Raw genomic sequence first — 25052 nt, 5'->3', positions numbered from 1 at the left:
GAATGAAGACACCAAGGAAAGTATTAGCCCAAGAGACAGAAAGGGCCACATAAACCAGAGACTTCATCAGCCTGAGACCAGAAGAACTAGATAGTGCCCGGCTACCACCGATGATCACCCTAACCGGGAACACAACAGAGAGTCCCTGATGGAGCAGGAGAAAGGTGCGGTGCAGAACTCAAATTCTAGTAAGAAGACCAGACTTAATGGTCTGACTGAGACCAGAGGAACCCCGGAAAGCGTGGCCCCTGGATTCTCTATCTGCCCAGAACTAAAACAGTTTCCAAGGCCAACTCTTCAGACAGATGGGACTTGACTTTGGGACATAAAGTGATGCTCATGAGGAGTGTGCCTCTTAGCTTAAGTAGATACAAGAAACTAAACCCGTAGCTTTTGTCTGGAGGTGAGATGGGAAGGCAGAGAGGGTTAGCAACTTGTTGAATGGACATGGGGAATCGGGTAGAAAGGAGGAGTATGCTGTCATAGTATGGGGTATAGGGTCACAATGTATGTATAAAATTTTGTAATGGAAAAAAAAAATAATTTGCCTTGCGGCATTCTTTGGGGCCATATGAATGCTCAAGCCAGTTGCCAACTTTTCCTTCTCATTGCTCTTTCTCCCCAAGCAATTTTCCTGCTTTCTGGTTATGTTTTACTAAATGTACCTCTTCGGAAATGGCTTTCCATTCCCTAGCTTCAGTTAAGTTAGTTCCAGATTGTGGCAGTCTTTCAAGTAGAAGACAGCTAAGCCTAGACTACTAGCATTTCCCTTCAGTGGAGGAAGGATAAATTTCAAAGGAGTCCTTTCTGACAGTTCCAGTTTGATCTTTGTGTGCCTTTTCCCAGAAACAATGTTTTGTGATAGCCAGATGTGTTCTTGGTGTATCAGTATGTGCAAAAAATATGACCTTGCAGTATTGACATTTAGGATTTGGACAAGGTGAATCTATTTGTTAATTTACTTAGAGAAAAATACTTTATTAATAGCAATTGTCCCAGTTACCTGAAATCATTGTCCCTTTGAACACAATGAAATCTGATGACCGTTTTTTTTTTTTCCTTCACTATAAATAATATCAGCTTCTCCCAAGGGCTTCTTCAGAGTCCATTCACTGGCTTGTAAGTTCTGCTACCTAAAAATAGCACATGAGCTGGCAACTTGACTGAAAGATTTTTGACTAACTTATTGAAATACCGTAATAATGAAATTCCACACCCTGTGCTGGTCATTTTAATATATGTGGTCTGTGGTACAGTTTAGCATGCTGAGGTAGAGGGAAGTCAGACTTGTGATTGAATTTTAGCTCTTTCACTGATTAGTTGTTTGACCTTGGACAAATTATCTACCATATAGGTTTATTGTGAGGATTAGATAATATATAAAGCGTTTAATGCAATGTCTGGCACACAGTAGTAAATATTCAATAAAAAGAACTATACTACAACTAGTGATGTGACAACTTATTTTAACAGAATGTTTCAATATTAGTTGAAATTTGAATTTTTAAAGATTTATTTACTACAGGAGAAATTCTAGAAAGTCTAGGTTCCCAACATGAGAAACACTATACAGAAGCTTTTAAAAGGTGATAATATCATGGTGAAAACATGAAAGTCTTATAAATAAAGACAAGATTAAGGTAATATATTTCTTTGTAGTATTAAAAAAAGTAATGCAGAGTAAAAATCTTATATGATAATAGCAGTAGTTGGCCATTTAATGAGTGCTTACTATGGGCTAGGGGCCCTGGTGGTGCAGTGGTTAAGAGATCAGGCTGCTAACCAAAAGGTCGGCAATTCATATCCACCAGTCACTCCATGAAAATCCTGTAGGGCAGTTCTACTCTATCCTTAGGGTCACTGTGAGTCAGAATTGATGGCAACACGTTTGGTTTTTGGTTACTATGGGCTAAATCTCATTTAATCCTTACAGTGACCTTATGAATTAAGTGTCATTATACTCATTTTGTAGATGAGGAAACTTCAGGCTCCCTAAGGTAAAGTTGTATTGGAAACTCTGCGCAAACCACATACACATGCTTCTCTAAGTGGGAAATACAGCTCCTTTGTTTGAACATAAGGAGCCCTCGTGGCACAGTGGTTAAGCACTTGGCTGCTAACTGAAAGGTCGGTTGTTTGAACCCACCAGCGGCTCTGTGGTGATAGTGAGGCAGTGGGGTGGGGGAGACCTGTCGATCTGCTCCTGTAAAGATTACAGCCTAGGAAACCGTATGGGGCAATTCTACTCTGTCCTCTAGGGTCGCTAAGAATCAGAAATCAACTCGATGGCACACAACAACAGTTTGAACATAGATTCCCTGGATGACGCAAACAGTTAAGTGCTTGACTACTAGCCAGAAAGTTGGCAGTTTGAATCCACACAGCGGTGCCTCAGAAGACAGGCCTGGCAGTCTGCTTCTGAAAGGTCACAACCTTGAAACCCTTATGGAGCAGTTCTACTCTGTACGTGTGGGGTTGCTGTAAGTCAGAATCGCCTTGATGGCAACTGGAAAATGGAAACTCTCTGTTTCACATTTTGAGGAACTGCCGGACTGTTTGCCAAAGTGGCTGCATCTCTTTACATTCCCACCAGCAATGTGTGACGGTTCCAGTTTCTCTACATCCTCACCAACACGTTGTTGTCTGTCTTTTTGATTATTGCCATCCTAATAGGTGTGAAAAAGGAGCTCTGGTGGCACAGTGGTTAAGCTCTCAGCTGCTAATTGAAGGGTCAGTGGTTAGAACCCACCCGCTACTCTGTGATATGGCAGTCTGCTTCCGTAAAGATTACAGTCTTGGAAAGCCTATGGGGCAGTTCTGCTCTGTCCTGTAGGGTCTCTGAGTTGGAATCGACTCCATGGCAGCAGGTTCAGGTTAATGATAACTGATGTTGAGCATTTTTCATGTTTGTCTTTTATATATCTTCTTTGGAGAAATGTCTAACTACATACTTTGCCCTTTTTTTAAAAAAATTTTGAAAGATAATACTATATTAGACAAACAGCTTGAATGAAATTACAGAGAAGAGTGCATTAAAAATACCAGCAGTAAAATCTCTTTAAGAGTTAAAATGACAAATTAAAAGTAAAAAATAAATATTCCCTTTAGAAAATATGAACTTGCTGCTGGCAATCTGTATTCTTCTTTGCTTTAATATGGAGGACTTGTACTCACATCTACCAGTTTGTCCTCTGAAGGCTTTGGCCCAGGTGAAACTACCTCTTTAAGTTTATCCCGAATTAAATTTGCAGTTGTGTTCAATGAGTCATCGTGCATGTCTACTTTAGGTATGTGTGGTAATTTTGGTCCAGTCATAACCTCATTACATCTCCTGCTTGTTTGAAGGAAAGTTCCAAGTCTGCAATCATCTTCTCTTCTTTTCTGCTCCTGCAGCTGTGTTATCCTAGGCATAAATCTTCGCCTCTGAAGGAGTAACAACCTTTTGTGCACCTGGTCAGCCCACTGAATTTTTAAAAGCTTTCATCTGTGTTTTCTGCAAAGAGTTACTGTCGTTACAATTTCCACTTTCATCATGGTTTCTACCATCCTAAGAAGAATTTGATGCTCTGTCCACATGCTCTCCTGATGAACATGTACATTTTGAGGAGAAATAACATAAAGACAATTCACAAGAATAAGGATTTGTGTTCCCAGTAGAAGCGTTCAAAGCAGATGTGCAAAATCCAGACATCTCTGAGTTGAAGTCCTGTCTAAAATCTTTTGTGTCTTTATGCCTTGTAACCAGTTTCTTCTTTGTCATGCAATGGTCTTTATTTTTAGTAATTCTTGCTATATAAGCCTGTCTCTCTTGTAACTTTTTTCTAGTTTCAACTGTCTCAAATTCTGGAGCATAGCAGACATGAAGCAATCCACCAAAGAAACTCTGTTCGTTCTTTTTTCTCTTGGCTATCCTTGTACTTTGTGAATTCAGAAATTTAATAAGATAAACTTCTGTAAAGTTTTCTGCTGGGTATTCATCTAGAGCATTATACTGTTCAGTTGTACCATGTAAAGCAAATCGCTCAACTAGTTTCTTCATGGCTCCCACTGCAAGAACTCCTTGTTTTAATAAGTACCAAGATTCCAAATTGATTGTATATACCTTGACGGCTCAGGGCCATCGCCCCTCCCGATACTTGGCCCACGTGTTGCATACAGCCTTCTGGACACGATGGTCGAATAAGTTCCCAAGCTCCCTGCCACTTGACGCCATGTTAGCTTCGGCCTTGGCAGAGAGAACCTTTGCCCATTTTTTAATTGGGTTGTGTTTTTATTATTGAGTTGTAAGAGTTCTTTATATTTTCTGGATACAAGTCCCTTATCAGGTGTATGATTTGCAAATATTTTCTTTCAGTCTGTGGATTGTCTTTTCACTTTCTTGATGGTATCATTTGAAGTGCAAATATTTTAAATTTTTATGAAGTCCAATTTGTCAATTTTTTTAAATCCCTTTTGCTTTTGGTGTTGTATCTAAGAAATCATTGCTTAACTCAGGTTTATGAAGATTTACTCCTATGTTTTCTTCTAAGCATTTTATAGTTTTAGCTGTTTGTTTAGGTCTGTGATCCATTTTGAGTTAATCTTTGGGTGTGCTGTAAGGTAGGGGTCCAGACTTATCCTTTTGTGTGTGGATATCCAGTCGTGTGGCTATCCAGTTGTCCTAGCATCATTTGTTGAAGAGACTATTCTGAATCTATTTTTAAAACCAAAGTGTAGTGGACTTCTATTCAAGTTAGTATATCTAGGTCTACCCTCTTCTTTTAATGACCACAGTGTTATTTTTCATAGCTGTATCTTATTAATTGTTCACTTATTGACAGACAGTGAAATTGTGTTCAGTTTTTTATTTTTCCTATTGAAAACAATGAAACATGAACATCCTAGTTACATATCTTTATGTATTTGGTCCCGTATTTTGTACATTTTGTATATTTGGAGTATGCCGAGTTTAAATTTTGGTAGATGTTGCTAAATTGCTCTCCAAAAAGGTTATTTAAAGTTTTTCTTCAGTAGATTATAAATGCCCATTTTGAATTGGAACAGTTATACATTCTTGTTGCTCAGGACCTCAAGTGTACAAAGGAGTACACAGTAGGTACTCTGTAAATATTTACAGATGAAAATGGTGAGTGTAAAACTAGGGGGCTATCTGCAGCTTGAATCACAGTACATTTAAATTGATCAGTAAAAAGGATCCCAAGCTGACACTAAAAACTTGGTAAGATAAAAAATATTAAGTCAAGTAATGCAGACTTCAACAACTAAGGGCAAATTTATATATGAAAGTAGAAACAATGGTAGCCAAGATTATGCATCTAACCCTCTTACCTTCTTTGTGGATGAAACAAAGTATATTGTTTTTGAGTCCACAAGATCTTTTACTGGCGATTATGATAGGGAATTGCCACAAAAACTTTTCAGAAGTATATAAATAAAAGAAAATTTGATTGATAGGAGAAATAATTGAATATATAATGGGAAGATATACCACCTTGGAGGGTAAGATGATTGATCAGCATTTGGCTGTCAAGTGTGGTTTGATAAAAGAATTAACAGTACTGTAAATTAAAATCTAAGAATCTGTTTAAAGACCACTGGTGCCAACTTTTCTAATATAGAAAAATAACCTTAGACTGACTAATCCTGGCCAACAGAAGGTCTATTATGTGATATAACTGATACTACAATAATAGTTTGAAACAGTCTCAATTAAGTGCATAACTTTGGCAGAGAAAAGTAAATGTGGAAATCAAAGAAGCACAGAGCAAAAGCCTCAGCAACTGGGATGATTGCACCTCCAAGAGATTTACTTCTCTAGGAGTAAACTATAGTAATATATGCAGCCTATAGTGTAGGCACGATTACAGTGAAACCTGTGAGGCCAAAACTTGACGGGACTGCTTTGTTTTTTTGGGTCTTGAAAGTTTTCCGCCTTTGACAGAATGCAGTCTTAACACTTTTCTATCACTCTCTATTAGTGAAAAATATCTGAGTTTTCCTTCTCTGACAGGTTTCTGCCTTACACAGGTTCTGGCTTTCGCAGGTTTGACTGTATTAAATCTGTAAAAGCTTCACCTACGGCGTAAAACTAAAAACCAGTAAAAGGCTTTTTTTAAAAAAAATAATTTTAGGCTTACAGCAACGTCTGTTGAAATTATTTCTCATAATTAGGCAATGTATTCCGGTGATCCTGATTGGGAATTCAAAAGCTTTTTGATAAATTTATACATTCCTACTCTCATATTGTCCTTTTCTTAATTATTTTCCACAGCCCTAAAATGGGAATGATAATATCTAATTTTTATCTACTTTGCAAAAGTCAAAGCAAGGAATGATGAATTAAAATATTTCGTTAAGACGTAAGCAAGAGGAATTTTGTTTTATGTAATTTTCTTTATTCATTTATTTATCAAACATTTGACGTCTCCCGTGTTCTAGGCACCATGTGCCATTAGTAGTTGTTAATTGCCATGGAGTCAGTTCCGACTCCTGGCAACCCCATGTGTGCAGAGTAGGACTTCACAGCGTTTTAAAGGCTGTGAGCTTTTGGAAGCAGATTGCCAGGCCTGTCTCCTGAGGTGCCTCTTGATGGGTTCAAACCGTCAACCTTTAGGTTGGTAGTCAGGTGCTTAACCATTTGTGCCACCCAGGGACTCCTGTACCGTTAGTAATGTTGAATAATTAGAAAGTACTGATGTTTGTGAGTAGTTTCCTTTGTAATTTTGCTTTTCTTTTGACTGTTAGAAGTGTTATCTTTAATGTCATGAAAGAAATTATCATGTATGTCACTTAAGAGCTTAGCAGAGGCATTGTTTTGGAAGTTGCTCTGTTGTAGTGAAAACAAGAGAATTCCCAGAGGAGTTTTCCTTCTCTGACAGGTCTCCTGAGACCGCAGCTATAGCATAAACACTCTATCAAAGACTCTGACATGGAAAAATTTAGCTCATTACCCGCAAGCCTGCACTTGAACCAGAAGAGTATGCTTACTCCCTTAGCATATCCCAGCTAAAGTGTCAACTGTCTTACTGAACTAAGAGTAGCTTTTCCTAACCCGTTGTTCTTGAGAGTGTTCTGGGAGTTTATGTTGTTAAATATGGTAATGGCCTTGGCTTCAATTTCTAGTTGAAAAATAATTAGCAAAATTTACATTCTTTTTTCATTTTAAAGTACAACCATTTGAGAACCCTCAAGTATATTTTGAGTATGTGCAGCAATTAGTGGTGATCTGATGAGTGTGATGGTGACTCAGATACCAGGTTGATTAGTACATGGCTGACTACTGCTAGCTCTCCTATGTTGATTCCAGCCATTTATAGTTTCACATTGTTTTTATTCCTAGTCATATTTAATGGGCTAAAAAGTTTACTTTTTATATATTAATATACTTTAAAAATGTATTCATATGTACAAAATTTAAAAGATTCAAAAGGAAAAACGATATTACAAGTAAGGCTGCTTGCTTCCCCATCCTCTACCTATTCAGTTTTTCTCCCTGAAGGCACCACTGATGCCAGCTTACTGTTTATCCTTCCAAAGATATTTTCTGCATTTCAAATGTAAATTTACTGTACATTCTATATGTATATATGTATACCATTTTGTCGTTAGATGCTGTTGAGTCGATTTAACTCATAGCGACCCTATGTGACAGAGTAGAACTGCTCCATAGGGTTTTCTAGGTCGCTAAGGAAGGAACCCTGGTGGTGCAGTGGTTAAAACACTTGGCTGCTAACCCAAAGGCTGGCGGTTCAAACCTACCAGCCACTCTGTAAAGATTACAGCCTTGGAAGCCCAATGAGACAGTTCTGCTGTGTTCTGTATGGTTGATATGAGTAAGAACTGACTCGATGGCAGTGGGGTTTAAGGTTTTGCCCTCACAGGTTTCAGTATAATAGTACCTACCCTGGAGGCATAATGGTTAAGTGCTCGGTTGCTAACTAAAAGGTGGGATTCGAATCCTCCAGTAGTTCCGTGGGAGAAAAGACCTGGCCGTCTACTTCTGTAAAGATGATGGCTTACACCCTGTCTGGAGCAAGGGAGAATGAAGAAAACCAAAGACACAAGGGAAACATTAGTCCACAACTACCACAGCCTTCACCAGACTAAGTCCAGCGCAACAAATGGTGCCCAGCTACCACCACCATCTGCTCTGACAGGGATCACAATAGAGGACCCCAGACAGAGCTGGAGAAGAATGTAGAAAAAAATTCTAACTCATAAAAAAAAAAAAGACCAGACTTACTGGTCCGACAGAGACTGGAGAAACCCTGAGAGTATAGCACCCAGACACCGTTTTAACTTAGTACCTAAGTCACTCCTGAGGTTCACCCTTCAGCCAAAGATTAGACAGGCCTATAAAACAAAATGAGATTAAATGGGCACACCAGCCCAGGGGCAAGGACAAGAAGGCAGGAGGGGACAGGAAAGCTGGTAATGGGGAACTCAAGTTTGAGAGGGGGAGAGTGTTGACACATCATGGGATGGCAGCCAATGTCACAAAACAATATGTGTATTAATTGTTTAATGAGAAACTAATTTGCTCTGTAAACCTTAAAGTACAATTTAAAAAAAAAGGAACAAACAAAAATATTGATCCACTAAAAAAAAAGAAAAGATTATGGCCTAGGAAACCCAATGAGGCAATCCTGCTCTGTCCTGTAGGGTCGCTATGAGTTGGAATTGACTGAACAGCGCACAACAACATGAGTCGAAATCAACTTGACGGCACCTAACAACAATCTTTATAGGAGCAGATTGCCGGACCTTTTCTATAGAAGAAAGATATTTATGGTAGTAAATACTACTCCCCAGTATTCTGCATCTTGCCTTTTCCAATTAATAAAATATTTTGTAAATCTTTCCAAATCAGTAACTCTGTAGTTCCGTATTTTATTTTTTCATTGCTTTCTTTTTCTTTTTTAACAGCTACATGGTGTTTCATTCTGTGGATATCTGTATTTAACAAGACCCCTATTAATGAATGTCAGCCTGCACTATCTTTTGTTATTACAAACAGTACTGCAAAGCCATAAAAAGTTTAATTTATACTCATAACAGACAGTTGGCTAAAGTCAGGAAGTAATAAGTTAAGCAGGAGCATAAAAATCATAATTCTGTAAATTTGCCTTTATAGCCCTATGCTGTTGTTGTTGTTAGGTGCCCTGGACTGGGTTCCGACTCATAGCAACCCTATGTACAGCAAAACAAAACACTGCCCAGTCCTCTGCCATCCTCACAGTTGTTGCTATGTTTGAGCCCATTGTTGTAGCCACTGTGCCATCTATCTCGTTGAGGGTCTTCCTCTTTTTCACTAACCCTCTACCTTACCGAGCATGATGTCCTTCTCCAGGGACTGGTCTCTCCTGATAACATGTCCAAAGTACGTGAGACAAACTCTCGCCATCCTCGCTTCCAAGGAGCACCCTGATGGTACTTCTTCCAAGACAGACTTGTTTGTTCTTCTGTCAGTCCCTGATATATTCAATATTCTTCTCCAACACCATAATTCAAAGACATCAGTTCATCTTTGGACTTCCTTTTTCATTGTCTAGCTTTCACATGTATATGAGGCAATTGAAAATATCATGGCCTGGATCAAGCACACCTTAGTCCTCAAAGTGACATCTTTGCATTTTAACACTTTATAGAGGTCTTTTGCAGCAGATTTACCCAATGCAATCTGTCATTTGATTTCCTGCCTGCAGCTTCCACGGGCGTTGATTGTGGATCCAAGTAAAATGAAATCCTTAACAACTTCAGGGTTTTCTCGATTTATCATGATGTTGCTTCTTGGTCCAGTTGTGAGGATTTTTTGCTTTCTTTGTGTTGAGGTGTAATCCATACTGAAGGCTGTAGTCTTTGATCTTCATAAGAGAGTGCTTCAAGTACTCTCTGCTTTCAGCAAGCAAGGTTGTGTCATCTGCACATCGCAGGTTGTTGAGTCTTCCTCCAGTCCTGGTGCTGCGTACTTCTTCATATAGTTCGGCTTCTCAGATTATTTGCTCAGCATACAGGTTGAATAAGTATGGTGAAAGGATACAACCCTGACGCACACCTTTCCTGACTTTAAACCATGCAGTATCCCCTTGTTCTGTTCGAGTGACTGCCTCTTGGTCTATGTACAGATACCTCATGAGCACAATTAAGTGTTCAGGAATTCCCATTCTTCGCAATGTTATCCATAATTTGTTATGTTCCACACAGTCAAATGCCTTTGCATAGTAAATAAAACACAAGTAAACATCTTTCTGGTATTCTCTGCTTTCAGCCAAGATCCATCTGACATCAACAATGATATCCCTTGTTCCACGTCCTCATCTGAATCTGACTTGAATTTCTGGCAGTTCCCTGTCGATGTACTGCTGTAACCATTTTTTATTTATCTTCAGCAAAATTTTACTTGCGTATGATATTAATGATACTGTTCAATAGTTTCCGCATTCTGTTGGGTCACCTTTCTTGGAATGGGCACAAATATGGATCTCTTCCAGTCGGTTGGCCAGGTAGCTGTCTTTGAAATGTCTTGGCATAGATGAGTGAGCACCTCCAGCACTGCATCTTTTTGTTACAACATCTCAACTGGTATTCCCTCAGTTCCTGGAGCTTTGTTTTTCACCAGTGCCTTCAGTGCAGCTTGTACTTCTTCCTTCCATACCATTGGTTTTTCATCATATGCTGCCTCCTGAAATGATTGAACGTTGACCAATTCTTTTTGGTACAGTGTCTCTCTGTGTATTCCTTCCATCTTCTTTTGATGCTTTCTGCATTGTTCAGGATTTTGCTCATAGAATCCTTCAAAGTTGCAACTCAGGGATTGAATTTTTTCTTCAGTTCTTTCAACTTGAGAGATGCTGAGTGTGTTCTTCCCTTTTGGTTTTCTGACTTCAAGTCTTTGCATATTTCATTACAATACTTTACTTGGTCTTCTCGACCTACCCTTTCAAATCTTTTGTTCACCTCTTTCACTTCATCATTTCTTCCGCTTGCTGTAGGTACTTCATGTTCAGGAGCAAGTTTCAGAGTCTCTTCTGACACCCATTTTGGTCTTTTCTTTCTTTCCCGTCTTTTTAATGATCTTTTGCTTTCTTCATGTATGATGCCCTTGATGTCATCCCCCAACTCATCTGGTCTTCGGTCATTAGTGTTCAATGCATCAAATCTGCTCTTGAGATGGTCTCCAAATTCAGGTGTGATATACTCAGGGTCGTATTTTGTTTCTCATGGATTTGTTTTAATTTTCTTCAGCTTCAGCTTAAACTTGCGTATGAGCAGTTGATGGTCTGTTCCACAGTGAGCTCTTGGCCTTGTTCTGACTGATGATACTGAGCTTTTCCATCATCTCTTTCCACGGATGTAGTGATTTGATTCCTGTTTTCCATCAGTGAAGTCCAGGTGTATAGTATCCATTTACGTTGTTGAAAAAAGGTATTTGCAATGAAGAAGTCGTTGGTCTTGCAAAATTCTGTCATGCGATCTCCCATTGTTTCTATCACCAAGGCCATATTTTCCAACCACCAGTCCTACTTTGTTTCCAACTTCTACATTCCAATCACCGGTAATTATCAATGTATCTGGATTGCGTGTTTGATCAGTTTCAGACTGCAGAAATTGGTAAAAATCTTCGGTTTCCTCATCTTTTGCATTAGTGGTTGGTGCATAAATTTGGTTGTATTAATTGGTCTTTCTTGTAGGCGTATGGATATTATCCTATCACTGACAGCGTTGTACTTCAGGATAGGTCTTGAATATTTTTTTTGACGATGAATGCAACAGAATTCCTCTTCAAGTTATCATTCCCAGCATAGTAGACCATATGATTTTCTGATTCAAAATAGCCAATACCAGTCCATTTCAGCTCACTAATGCCTAGGGTATGTCAATCTTCAAGAGTTCCATTTCATTTTTGACAACTTCCAATTTTCCTAGATTCATACTTCGTACATTCCGCATTCTGATTATTAATGGATGTTTGCAGCTGTTTCTTCTCATTTCGAGTCATGCCACATGAGCAAATGAAGGCCCCGAAAGCTTGACTCCATCCATCCACGTCATTAAGGTTGACTCTACTTTGAGGAGGCAGCTCTTCCCAGTCGTATTTTGAGTGCCTTCCAACCTGTGGGGCTCATCTTCTGGCAGTAAGGTTCTCGCTGGCCAATTTTTCAGAAGCAGACTGCCAGATCCTTCTTCCTAGTCTGTCTTAGTCTGGAAGTTCCACTGAAACCTGTGCACCATGGGTGACCCTGCTGGTATTTGAAATACTGGTGGCATAGCTTGCAGCATCACAGCAACACTCAAGCCACCACAGTATGACAAACTGCCAGACACGTGGTGGTATAGCCCAATAAGTATTATTATTATCCTTATTCTACACATGAGGAAACTGAGGCAAGCAGAGGTTTAAAAAGCTAGTAAATGGAGGCATGATACAAAAAAGCCAAGTCATCTGGCTCTAGAGCCTGCCCTTGTACTTATTCCTTTATATAGTTCATTGATTTTCCTTTACTCTCAAATGCTTTATGAGACCATTATTATTATCTTTTTTATTAGAGAAGGAAAACGCAAAAAGTAAAATTGCTTGCCCAGAGTATCAGTATGCTTATGGAAGCCCTTAATTTAGTGCTGTCAGTTTAAGAGTGTTGATAAAGATACTAGGGAGCATTATGCTGAGTGAAATTAGTTGGTCACAAAAGGACAAATATTGTATGAGACGACTATTATAAGAACTCAAGAAAAGGTTTAAACACAGAAAAAAAGCATTCTTTGATGGTTATGAGGGTTGGGGGGTTGGATTCACTAACTAGATAGTAGACAAGGATCAACTTCAGTAAAGAGAAGGACAACACACAATACAGGGGAAGTCAACACAACTGGACCAAAGCAGAAGGTAAGAAGTTTCTTGGACACATCCAAACACTTTGAGGGACAGAGTAGCTGAGGCTGGGGCTGGGGCCTGGGGACCATAGTTTTGGGGGACATCTGGATCAGTTGGCATAACAAAGTTTATTAAGAAAATGTTCTGCATCCTACTTCGATGAGTGGCATTTGGGATCTTAAACACTTGCAAGCAGCCATCTAAGCTGCATCAATTGGTCCCATCCCACTTGGAGCAAAGGAAAATGAGGAAAACCGAAGACACGGGGAAAATACTAGCCCAAGAGACTAAAAGACCACATGAACCTGAGAGTCCGCCAGCCTGAGACCAGAAGAACTAGATGGTGCCTGGCTACCACCAGTGAACTGCCCTGACAGGGAGCACAACAGAGAGTCCCAGACAGAGTGGGAGAAAAGTGTGGAGCAGAACTCAAATTCTCATAAATGGGGCAGAACTCAAATTCTCATAAAAAGACCAGAGTTAATGGCCTGACAGAGACTGGAGAAACTTCTTAAACTATGGCCCCCAGACACTCTGTTAACCCAGAACTGAAACCATTCCTGAGGCCCATTCTTCATACAAAGATTAGACAGGACTATAAAACAAAACATAATACACACGAGGAGTGTGCTGCTTAGTTCAGTCAGATACAGGAGACCAAATGGGCGGCTCCTGTCCGGAGGCAGGATGAGAAGGCAGGAAGGGACAGGAACTGGTCGAATGGACAGAGGGAACCTGGGATGGAAGGGGGGAGTGTGCTGCCACTTTGTGGGGATTGCAACTAATGTCACAAAACAATACGTATAAATTTTTGTATGAGAAATTTAAAAAAAAAAAAAAAAGATACTAGTGGGAAGAAGACAACCAGATTTTTCTTCTCCTGGACTTTGAATAGCTTGACTGTTGAGCAGCAACTGGTTTTACTGTGGTTAAGGTGGCAACTTACATGTTTAAGCAGATTGTTCCTGTCCTTTCTATTTGTTTTATCTGTCAACTTAATGCCTTTTTTTTTTTTTTTAACACCACCCAAACAATTCACAGGGAAGTGTGTGTTGTTTAAAAATGTAGTAGAGCTGAGAAATAGGAACGAAGAATGATTATTTATTCTCTCTGCTCTATAGAAAGGAGTTGTTTGTGTTTGTGTTTCTATGTCAACTCCAGAATAAACTTTCCAGGTGTTACAAACATTATGCTCTGCTTCAGTTGTTGACTTTCATTAGTTTCTTTAATTTAACCACAGTGAATATATTGGAGACTCAAAATGCCCTTTCTCTTTCATATTTTGTCATATGACTTACCAGAGGAACGTGTGAAATTCAGAATGACATTGATAATTGAAAGAATTGGTCCGAAAAAAATAGAAGGAAGCCCCAAGAAAGAAAGACCAAGGACTATATTTGGAGGAATAAAAGGAATCTCTTCACTGCTAGCAACGGTCTGGTATTTATTAAAGCAAACCTTTGCTGAGCTCCTCCAGGGTGTTGCGTACATTGGGGCTTAGGGGTAGCAGCAGGAGAGAATACTTCCCTTTTCCCTTTCCGTTGACTTTTCTTCTCTCTTTGATTCAGCTACATACCTCTTCAGCAGTTTATCAGTTCACACCCGCCGTCACATTTATACATGTTTCTTATATGCATATAAAATAATGAAACTAGACTGAAATAATGAAGCTGTGTGTGGCTTATAAAATTAGTCTTATTTCTTTGTTACACATGCTGTGAATAATTGTACGTGTACACATGCCAAAATTCCTTGGCAGTGGGAAGTGAGAAAGTACAGATGTCACAATATGACAAAATATCATGGCTCGCTGATTGGGAATAAATATATTAAAGTGTCAGGTACGTTCATTTGAAAGGCATATGGAAAATTTAGGCTGAAATGCCTAACAGAGGAATTCTAAAAGAAAAATTTAAAAAGGAGAGAGTTATGTCTTGAAGGAATCTTTAATAATATGAAGTATAAAATATTACTTTGCAGTGGTGGATGATGTAGTTGAAAAGTAGGCCAGGAGGGTTAAAGGCAGTATCTATTCTACAGTTACCTGTTTATGGAATGTATATATAGATATATTTTTCTGCCTCTCTGACCTCAGTTCTTTGCCTACCCTATTCTGTAGTTAGAGATGGCAGTTGCAGCTCTACTATCACTTTGTACCAATAACAGCTTCTTAGTAGTATTCTTAGTATTCTTGGTTGTAAATAAAGTTTAAAGTATAATATCCGTTAATATATGTTTTAGTGTAGTGGTTGAGAGCATAGGCTCTGGGAACCAGACTGCCTTGATTTGGATCTTGGCTCTGACACTTACTTATTGTGGGACCACATAACCTTATTTAGCTGTACCTCAGTTTCCTCAACTGTAAAATAGAGATAAGGGTTGTCATGGGATGAAATGAATAACATAAAGTGTTCAGAATAATGCCCAGCACATTGTAAGATCTCAGTAAGAGTTAGCCTGAAGGCCAAATCAAGCTAGATTAAGCAAGGAATTTGGTATAAGGATTCCAGGATGGTTTATGGAACCCAAGAGCAGGGCCTCACTAGGAACTGGAACCAGAAACTGGAAAGCTGTAGGAACTATGCCTTTCTTTCTGGGGTGCATCCATCGCTCACCTCTGCATTCTGCCTATCTGCTTTAAATGTCCTGCCTCTGACTTGCTTTCTCTGTGGGTGGGCATTTGGCCAAGGTAAGTAGGTAGCCTTAGCTTCTGAGTTGACATAACTTCAATCTGATAGCCCATACTGAACTAGGTCTTTCAGATCCAATTTAAGTTCCCAGGAGAGAGAGCCTGATTGCTCCAGCTTGGGTCAGGTGCCCACCTCAGTCTGTCATTTCCTGACCAAGGAGACTGTACAAAGTAAACAAGCCATGTAGATGTGCCTCCAGAGGTTCAGTCTTGTCAGAGATAGGGGATCATGTTGAGCTAGGCAGAAACCCTAGAAGGTGCTTTTAAGTACAGTGTTGATACTATTCATCACCTCCTCTGGAAATTCCCCGGTTTGGTAGTGCTGCACAGTGCCTTGTACTGTTGGTCAGTGAGGCTAAATATCGCCAGCAAGTGATGACACTTCAGTAAGGCCTCCTAGCAACATTCTCACATACTCATATACAGTGGGTAGGAAGTGGCAAACTTTTTTTTTCAATATTTTCCCCCCAGATTTAATTATCACACAAACAAGTAACAGGAAAGGTTACTGATAGTCCTGTTAAACAGAACATCTGCCTTTCTTTTCCTGTGTTCTCTTCATTTGTCCATGTGGGAAGAAGTAAACTTGATGACCTCTGAGGCTACTGCAACAATTTGTCACCTTTTAAAATGTATTTTTTTATCTTCTTAGTGAGATAAATAAGAGACCTACATTTTAATTAGTAAGAAAATGGAGGTTTTGAAAGACTATGGGAAATAACTCAGTAAATCAGTAGTAGACTGGAAAAGAGACCCTCTTCTTGTCTATCAGTATTATATTTTCAAATATGTTGCAACTACTGTTACTGTTAACATTAACACACTATCCTTGATTTAAAATGCTGATGTTATCCGGATGCACTGTGTTGCCATTGTAAGCTGTGGTAATCTTTTTTTTTTTTTTAATAAGGATCACGTCTTTTTTCTTTTTTAACTGTGCCTTAAGTGAAAGTTTACAATTCAAGTTAGTTTCTCATACAAAAATTTGTACACATTGTTATGTGACCCTAGTTGCTCTCCCTATAGTGTGACAGCACACTCTTCCTTTCTACCCCAGATTGCTGTGTCCATTCAACCAGCTCCTGACCCTCTCTGCCACCTCATCTCGCCTCTGGACAGGAGCTGCCCATTTAGTCTCATGTATCTACTTGAGCTAAGAAGCACGCTCTTCACAAGTATCATTTTATGTCCCATACTCCAGTCTAATCTTTGTCTGAAGAGTTGGCCTCGGGAGTGGTTTTAGTTTTGGGCTAACAGAGATTCCAGGGGCCATGTCTTCCAGGGTCCCTCCAGTCTCAGTCAAACCGTTAAGTCCGGTCTTTTTACTAGAGTTTGAGTTCTGCACCCCACTTTTCTCCTGCTCAGTCAGGGACTCTTTGTTGTGTTCTCTGTCAGGGCAGTCATTGGTGGTAGCCAGGCACCATCTAGTTCTTCTGGTCTCAGGCTGATGGAGTCTCTGGTTTATGTGGCCCTTTCTGTCTCTTGGGCTAATATTTTCTTTGTGTCTTGGGTGTTCTTCATTCTTCTTTGCTCCAGCTGGGTTGGGACCAGTTGATGCATCTTAGATGGCCACTCAGTAGCTTTTAAGACCACAGACGCCACTCACCAAAGTGGGAAGCAGAACATTTTCTTAATAAACTTTGTTATACCAGTTGGCCTAGATGTCCTCTGAAACCATAGTCCTCAGACCCCCACTCCTGCTACTCTGTCCCTCGAAGTGTTAGGTTGTATTCAGGAAACTTAGTGTGTGTTGTCCTTCCTTTCAAGTAAGATAATTCTTGTGTACTATCTAGTTAGTGAATACCCCTCTCCCTCCTTCCTCACCCTCATAATCATCAAAGAATGTTTTCTTCTGTGTTTAAACCTTTTCTTGAGTTCTTATAATAGTGATGTTATACAATATTTGTCCTTTTAAATTCGCTCAGCATAATGCCTTCCAGATTCCTCCATATTATAAGATGTTTCATGGATTCATCATTGTTTTTTATCATTGTGTAGTATTCCATTGTGTGAGTATACCATAATTTGTTTATCCATTCGTCCGTTGATGGGCACCTAGGTTATTTCCATCTTTGTGCTATGGTGAACAGTGCTGCAGTGAACATGGGTGTGCATATATCTATTCATGTGACGGCTTTTATTTCTCTAGGATATATTCCAAGGAGTGGGATAGCTGGATCATATGCTGCTTGTATTTCTAGCTTTTTAAGGAAGCGCAAAGTCGATTTCCAAAGTGATTGTACCATTTTACATTCTCACCAACGGTGTACAAGTGTTCCAGTCTCTCCACATCCTCTCCAACATTTATTATTTTGTGTTTTTTGGATTAATGCTAGCCTTGTTGGGGTGAGATGGTATCTCATTGTAGTTTTGATTTGCATTTCTGTAATGGCTAATGATTGTATTTCCTCATGTGTCTTTTAGCCACCTAAATGTCTTGCTTTGGCGAAGTGTCTGTTCATATCCTTTGCCCATTTTTTAATTGGGTTATTTGTCTTTTTGTTGTTGAGGTTTTGCAGTAGCTTGTAGATTTTAGAGATTAGACGATGATCAGATTTGTCATAGCCAAAAATTTTTTCCCAGTCTGTAGGTTGTCTTTTTACTCTTTTGGTGAAGTCTTTTGATGAGTATAAGTGTTTGATTTTTAGGAACTCTTTGAGTTATCTAGTTTCTCTTCTGGTGTTTGTGCATTGTTACTTATGATTTGTATTCTGTTTGTGCCATGTATTAGGGCTCCTAGCATTGTCTCTGTTTTTTCTTCCATGATCTTTATCGTTTTAGATTTTATGTTTAGGTCTTTGATCCATTTTGAGTTAGATTTTGTGCATGGTGTGAGGTATGGGTCTTGCTTCATTTTTTTGCAGATGGATATCCAGTTATACCAGCACCATTTGTTAAACAGGCTGTCTTTTCCCCAATTAACGGACTTTGGGCCTTTGTTAAATATCAGCTGCTCATAAGTGGATAAATTCACACCTAGATTCTCAATTCTGTTCCATTGGTCTATGTATCTGTTGTTGTACCAGTACCAGGCTGTTCTGACTACTGTGGTGGTATACCGGGTTCTAAAGTCAGGTAGTGTGAGGCTTCCCATTTTGTTCTTCTTCTTTAGTAATGCTTTACTTATCCGGGGCCTCTTCCCTTTCCGTATGAAGTTGATTTGTTTCTCCATCTCCTTAAAAAATGCCGTTGGAATTTGGATTGGGATTGCACTGTATCTGTAGATTGCTTTGGGCAGAACTGACATTTTCACAATGTTGAGTCTTCCTATCTATGAGCAAGGTATGTTTTTCCACTTATGCAGGTCTCTTTTGGTTTCTTGCCGTAGTGTCTTTTAGTTTTCATTGTATAGATCTTTTACTTCTCTGGTTAGATTTATTTCTAAGTATTTAATCTTCTTGGGGGCTACTGTAAATAGTATTGATTTGGTGATTTCCTCTTGAAGGTTTTCTTTGTTTGTGTAAAGGAATCCAACTGATTTTTGTATATCTTGTATCCTGAAACGTTGCTGAAATCTTCTATTAGTTCCAGTCATTTTCTTGTGGATTTTTTGGGGTTTTCTGTGTATAAGATCATATCATCTGCAAATAGAGATACTTTTACTTCTTCCTTACCAATTTGGATGCCCTTTATTTCTTTTTCTAGCCTAATTGCTCTGGCTAGGACCTCTAGCACAATGTTGAATAAGAGTGGTGATAAAGGGCATCCTTATCTGGTTCCTGTTCTCAAGGGGCATACTTTCAGACTTTCTCCATTTAGGATGATGTTGGCTGTTGGGTTTATATGAATGCCCTTAATTATATTGAGGAATTTGCCTTCTATTCCTATTTTGCTGAGAGTTTTTATCAGGAATGGGTGTTAGACTTTGTTGAATGGCTTTTCTGCATCAGTTGATAAGATCCAGTGATTTTCTTCCTTTGGTTTTTTTATGTGATGGATTACATAGATTGTTTTTCTAATGTTGAAGCATCCCTGCATCCCTGGTATAAATCCCACTTGATCATGGTGAATTATTTTTTTGCTTCGTTGTTGAATTCTATTGGCTAGAATTTTGTTGAGGATTTTTGTGTCAGTGTTCATGAGGGATATTGGTCTGTAATTTTCTTTTTTTTTTGTGGTGTCTTTACCTAGTTTTGGTATCAAGGTGATGCTGGCTTCATAGAATGAGTTTGAGAGTTTTCCATCCTTTTCTATGCTCTGAAATACCTTTAGTAGTAGAGGTGTTAACTCTTTGTAAATTTGGTAGAATTCTCCAGTGAAACCAAAGGGACCAGGGCTTTTTTTTGTTGTTGGGAGTTTTTTAATTGCCTTTTCAGTGTCTTCTTTTGTTATAGGTTTATTTAGCTGTTCTACCTCTCTTTGTGTTAGTTTAGGTAGGTAGTGAGTTTCTAGAAACTTGTCCATTTCCTCTAGGTTTCCAACTTTGTTACAGTACAATTTTTCATAGTATTCTGTTGTGATTCTTTTAGTTTCAGTTGGGTCTGTTGTGATATTGCCCATCTCATTTCTTATTCAGGTTATTTGTTTCCTCTCCTATTTTTCTTTTGTCTGTTTGGCCAGTGGTTTATCGATTTTCTTGATCTTTTCAGAGAACCAGCTTTTGATCTTGTTGACTCTTTCAATTGTTTTTCTATTCTCTATTTCATTTAATTCTGCTCTAATTATTTCCTTTCTTCTGGCGCCTGAGGGCTTTTTTTGCTGCTCTCTTTCTGCTTGTTCCAGTTGTAGGGTTAATGTTTTGATTTTGGCCCTCTCTTCTCTTTGGATGTGTGCATTTATTGCTATAAATTGACCTCTGAGCACTGCTTTTGCTGTGTCCCAAAGATTCTGGTAGGATGTGTTTTCATTCTGATTTGATTCTGTGAATTTCTTTATTCCATCCTTAATTTCTTCTATAACTCGGTTGTTTTTCAGCAAGTTGTTGTTCAGTTTCCATGTGTTTGATTTTTTTCCCATGCTTTTTCTGTTATTGATTCCTACTTTTGTGTCTTTATGGTCAGAAAAGATGCTCTGTAATATTTTGATGCTTTGGATTCTGTTAAGGCTTGCTTTATGGCCTAATATGTGGTCTATTCTGGAGAATGTTCCATATGCATTGGAAAAGAAAGTATTCTTGGCTGTTGTTGGGTGGAGTGTTTGGTATATGTCTGTGAGATCAAGTTGGTTGATTGTGGCATTCAGATCTTCCTTGTCTTTACTGAACTTCTTTCTGGATGTTCTGTCCTTCACCGAAAGTGGTCTGTTGAAGTCTCCTACTATTATTGTGGAGCTGTCTATCTCTTTTTTCAGTGCTGTTAGAGTTTGTTCTATGTATTTTGGAGCCCTGTCCTTGGGTGCGTAAATATTTATTATGGTTATGTCCTCCTGTGTATTGACCCTTTAATCATTATATAGTGTCCTTCTGTATCCTTTGTGGTGGATTTTACTTTAACGTCTATTTTGTCAGAGATTAATATTGCCACTCCTGCTCTTTTTTGAGTGTTGTTTGCTTGATATATTTTTTTTCCATCCTTTGAGTTTTAGTTTGTTTGTGTTTTTAAGTCTAAGGTGTGTCTCTTGTAGGCATCATATACATGGATCATGTTTTTTAATCCATTCTGCCTCTCTGTGTCTCTTTACTGGTGCATTTAGCCCGTTTACATTCAGTGTAATTATTGATAGGTATGAGTTTAGTGCTGTCATTTTGATGTCTTTTGTGTGTGTGTGTGTGTGTTGTTGACAGTTCCTTTGTTCCACTTAATTTTCTGTGCTGAATCATTTTTGTTTATGTATTTTCTTTTCATCTTTTTCACTGTTGTCGATTTGTATTTGCTGAGTATGTTTTTCTTGTTTTTTATTTTGATGTGTAGAACTGTTAGTTCCATTTGTGGTTACCTTAATATTTACCCCTATTTTTCTAAGTTTAAACCAGTCTTTTATTTCTTTATATTGCCTTGACTTCCTGTCTGGATGAAAGATCTGTGACTACATTTTTTTCATCCCTCTTTTTTGTTTTAATGTTGTCAGGTTTTACTTATTGATGTCTGTGTTTCCCTCTTTTCAGTGTTTTAGCTTTGATTTATTTTTGTGACTTCCCTATCTGGGTTGATATCTGGTTGCTCTGTCCTGTGTTTTAGTCTTGGGTTGTTATCTGATGTTACTGATTTTCTAACCACAGGACTCCCTTCAGTATTTCTTGTAATTTTGGTTTGGTTTTTCAAATTCTCTAAACTTCTATTTATCTGGAAATGCCCTAATTTCACCATCATATTTGAGAGACAGTTTTGGTGGATATATAATTCTTGGCTGGTGATTTTTTTCCTTCAAGACTTTATATATGTCATCCGACGGGCTTCTTGCCTGCATGGTTTCTGCTGAGTAGTCCGAGCTTAGTTGTATCGACTCTCCTTTGTAGATGACTTTTCATTTATCCCTAGCCGCTCTTAAAATTCTCTCTTTATCTTAGGTTTTGGCAAGTTTGATTATAATATGTCTTGGTGACTTTCTTTTGGGATCTACCTTGTGGGGTTCGATGAGCATCCTTGGATAGATATCTTGTCATCTTTCACGATATCAAGGAAGTTTTCTGCCAACTAATCTTCAGCAATTCTCTCTGTATTTTCTGTTATCCCCCCACCCCCACCCCGTTCTGGTTCTCCAATCACTCGTAGGTTATTCCTCTTGATAGAATAGCACATAATTCTTAGGGTTTCTTCTTTTTTTTTTGAATTCTTTTATCTGATTTTTCCTCAAATAAGTTTGTGTCAAGTGCTTTATCTTCAGTCTCACTAATTCTGACCTCTGTTGCCTCAGTTCTGCTCCTATGACTTTCTATTGAGTTGTCTAATTCTGAAATTTTGTTGTTAATCTGGATTTCTGATTGCTGTCTCTCTATGGATTCTTGCTGCCTGTTAAATTTGTCATTACGCTCTTCTCTAATCTTCTTAAGTTCCTCTGTTGCTTAGTCTGTGTGTTCCTTGGCTTGTTCTTCATTTTGACTTATCTCCTTCCTGATCTCTTGAAGAGTTATGTATATTAATCTTTTGTATTCTACCTCCAGTAATTCCAAGACAGTCTCTTCCTCTGGAAAATTTCTTGATTCTTTGTTTTGGGAGCTTGCTGAAACCATCATGGTCTGCCTCTTTATGTGATTCGAGGTTGACTGTTGTCTCCAAGCCATCAATAAGTTAATACATTTATTTATTTTATGTTTGCTTACTGTGTTCTAGCTTCTTGTTTTGTTTGATTTGCCCAAATAGGCTGCTCGTGTGAGCTGGTTTGATTATTGGCGCCTTTGAAGCTCTAACATCCTGTTACCAGGTGGTTAGATCTGTTACTAGGTATGTGAGCCCAGGAGTCTGTTTACTTTTCTTGTATGGATTCAGCTCAGGTGTCCAGGTAGTCAGTCACCCAAGTGTGTGGTGCAGGCTCTCACCTACAGCCCTAGACAGGCAGGGGTGATTGGTGTAGGCACAGGTATCTGGCTGCAGTAGGGAGTCATGCGCTGAGCAAGGTGGGAGGCTTGAAGGAAAGCGGGTCCCTGTTTCCTAGAGCATGTAGGTGGTGGGTTTTGCAGCCACACTATGAGCGCCCAGTGCTGTTGGCTGTAAAGACTGGGAGGCATCACTTATTCTTGGAACCCTGTCGCAGGTGGCTAGGTGGCGTGGGTGGAGCCACCAGTCCTCAGTCCCCAATGTGAGTAGGTGAGGATGCTACTTAATTGGCAGAGCAGTATCAAATGTCATGAACCTGCCACTTCACCACATAGCTGATACAGTTGAAGTTAGGCTTCAGGTACATACCCTGTTGTACTGTGGTAATGAGGGCCTACGCTGTTGAAATGGGCCCACACAGGTCTCTGCAGTGGTGAAAAGCATTCAAAGTCTGTGGACCCCTTGTGCCTGTGCCTAGGCAAAGGATCTGTGCCTTCCCTGAGTTCCCGGTTTAGGGGAGCTGGCAGATTATTTTTTCCTGTTTGTTAATTTGTTCCGTCTCCATGGCCGAGAGACTAGCTCAGAGCGTGTGACAGGTCCTACTTCCAGCCCAGGGGACTCAGCACCCTGGACCTTGTGCAGAGTGGGGAGGGGGAAGGTAAATGAGAGAGGATGTTTTTTGATCCATGCAGTAGTTCAGACACGTGTACTCACCTTTTGCTGATTGAGTGCTGCTTTTCACTGGTTCTGGAAGCCTGAGTAGACTGTCTGCCACTTGGTCTCTCCCAATGTGGAAAATGCCTCCTGAGCGCCACTGCTTGCCTCACTGCACAAGCCAGCCGATCAAGCCTAAAGGGTGCCGGCTCCCTCTCGGTCAGGTCTGGCAACTCCTCGCTGCTTGCAAACCATGTCTCCCTCTCCCTGCCACTCAGTCTGATTCCTCACCTTTGCCTTTGATGTTCAGTGCTCATAGATAGTCATATATAATTGATTCACTTGTTTTTTCTTGTCTTTGTTGTAAGAGGGACCACAGGAAGCATCTGACTGCTCCTCCATCTTGGCCCCACCTCCTGTGGTAATCTTTTTAAGCCCTGGGGCCTTTAACAGTTATACTTTGTCTTAGGGATGCCAGTGACCTTTACATCTATATGATTTTATAAGACTTTATAATTACTGTTGTTGCTGGTGGTGGTTCAGGTTGCCGTTGAGTTGATTCTGACTCATGGCTACCCCGTGTATGTCAGAGTAGAGCTGGTCCATGGGATTTTCTTGGCTGTAAATTTAGTGGAAGCAGATTGCCAGACTTTTTCTTCCACAGCATTGTGGGGTGGTTTTGAACCACCGACCTTTGTCAGGAACAAACCAATTGTACTACCCAAGGACTTTTATAACAACTAGTTAATATTAAAATTTTTTTCACCAATGTAGTCCTATTTAATCTTGTAATAATATAATGAAATGGACATTCTCATAGTCTCATTTATAAATGAGGATACAGGTTGAGAGATGTTCACTGATGTTTAAAAACCAGAACAATAGTAATATTTTACACTTTTAAAGGACTTATTCTATGCTGTATTGTTGTAAGCCCTTTACCTATTGTTATGGATTGGTTTGTGTCCCCCCAGAATATCTGTCAACTTGGCTAGGTCATGATTCCTAGTATTGTATGATTGTCTACCATTTTTTCATCTGACATGATTTCCCAATGTGTTGTAAATCCTATCACTGTGATGTTAATGAGATGGATTAGCGGCAGTTATATTGATGAGATCTACAAGATTAGATAGTGTCTTAGATAGTAATCTCTTTTGAGATATAAAAGAGAGAAGCGAGCAGAGAGACGGGGATCTCATACCACCAAGAAATCAGCACCAGGAGCAGAGCACCTCCTTTGGACCTGGGGTTCCTGTGCCTGAGAAGCTCTTCAACCAGGGGAAGATTGATGACCTTCTTCCAGAGCCAACAGAGAGAGAAAGCCTACCCCTGGAGCTGATGCCCTGAATTTGGACTTGGAGCCTCCTAGACTGTGAGAGAATAAATTTCTCTTTGTTAAAGCCATCCACTTGTGGTATTTCTG

The 25052-nt window shown here is 39.4% G+C and overlaps 1 protein-coding gene and 1 pseudogene across 1 annotated transcript in view; one reads left to right on the top strand and one right to left on the bottom strand.

Moving 5' to 3' along the window:
• TULP3 (TUB like protein 3) overlaps positions 1-25052 on the top strand; it is a 96460-nt gene that overhangs the window by 10799 nt on the left and 60609 nt on the right. The window lies entirely within an intron of this gene.
• LOC101353324 (RNA-binding protein 48 pseudogene) lies at positions 3132-4273 on the bottom strand (annotated as a pseudogene).

The sequence above is a fragment of the Trichechus manatus genome, unplaced genomic scaffold (genome assembly GCF_000243295.1).
Source record: "Trichechus manatus latirostris isolate Lorelei unplaced genomic scaffold, TriManLat1.0 scaffold00081, whole genome shotgun sequence".
Classification (NCBI taxonomy): domain Eukaryota; kingdom Metazoa; phylum Chordata; class Mammalia; order Sirenia; family Trichechidae; genus Trichechus; species Trichechus manatus.
This window is presented reverse-complemented; position numbering and strand designations above follow the sequence as displayed.